The following is a 1381-nucleotide window of genomic DNA, read 5'->3' as shown; positions in this document are numbered from 1 at the left end:
TTGAATAAAATTAATTTTCTTCACCATTTCAATTTTGAGTATTAAAAAATATATAAATAATAATTATGTTAAATTTCTAATGGATTTGAACCTTTTTACTTCTTCATTTTAAAATCTTTTTATTTTAAATTATTTACTTACATTCTATTAGTATATCATGATAGTATTATTTTAATTTGATTCAATAGTTTTTCTAATAAAAGCTTAATATGCAAAAAATTAATATATATTATATAAAAGTTGTCATAAAAAGATATTAAAAAAACTTAATATGAAAAAATTAATATTATATATATTATATAAAAGATGTAATTTAAAAGATAAAATTAAAATCCGTGCATTCCACGGGTTAGTTGCTAGTTAATTTAACGCAACATGATTATATGACTCGAATATCTCTTTTTTTCTCCGCAAAAATTCAGGTATTACATTGAGAATGAACATTATCTAGCTATATATATATATATATATAGTTGCGCTGGTATGCTTATATATGGAAGCTCGGAGGCCTCCCTTTCAAGTCGTTTTTGATGTTTGGACTTTCAAATCGATGATCGGCTCCGTTAGAGTTGATTTAGAGTATTTGAAGTACCTAGAAAATAAATTTTGTGATTTTTCGATATCATTTGCTTAGTGATCGAAGGGGCTCAAAATCAATAATTTTAACGGCCGTGGTGAGCTGGTTGCATGTTTAACGGTGTAGAGATATCCAAATCACGTGAAATTTTGATAAAAATTTTTTTGTACTATATAAAATAAAATCAATATCTTTGATCTAAATTTTTAATGTCATATCATCACATTTTGTGATATTTTTATTTTCAGCCGTTGATTTTGAGCCCCTTCGATCACTAGGCAAAATGATATCGAAAAATCATAAAATTTATTTTCTAGGTACTTCAAATACTCTAGATCAAGTCTAACGGAGCCGATCGTCGATTCGAAAGTCCCAAAATCGAAAACAAATTGGAAGCACGGAGACCTCCGTGCTTCCATAAGCATACTAGCCGCACTCTATATATATATACATATATATAGAGCAGGGCTGCTGTGCTCTCAGGAGTACGGAGGCCTCCGTGCTCCTGAGCCGTTTTCGATGATGGAGTTTTCGAATCGACGATCGGCTCCGTTAAACTTGATCTAACGTATTTAAAGTTTCTAGAAAATAATTTTTATGATTTTTCGATATCATTTACCTAGCAATCGAAAGGATTCAAAATCAATAATTTTTAACGGCTGAAAATAAAAATCCTATAAAAAGTGGTGATATAGCACTAAAATTTTCGATCAGAAATATAGATCTTGTTGTAGATAGTATAAAGAATTTTCTATCAAAATTTCATCTGATTTGAATACTTCTACACCGTTAAACTTGAAAACG

This window comes from Ananas comosus, linkage group 2 (assembly GCF_001540865.1).
Source record: "Ananas comosus cultivar F153 linkage group 2, ASM154086v1, whole genome shotgun sequence".
NCBI classification, from domain to species: domain Eukaryota; kingdom Viridiplantae; phylum Streptophyta; class Magnoliopsida; order Poales; family Bromeliaceae; genus Ananas; species Ananas comosus.
The sequence above is the reverse complement of the archived record's forward strand: the minus strand, read 5'-3'. Positions refer to the sequence as shown.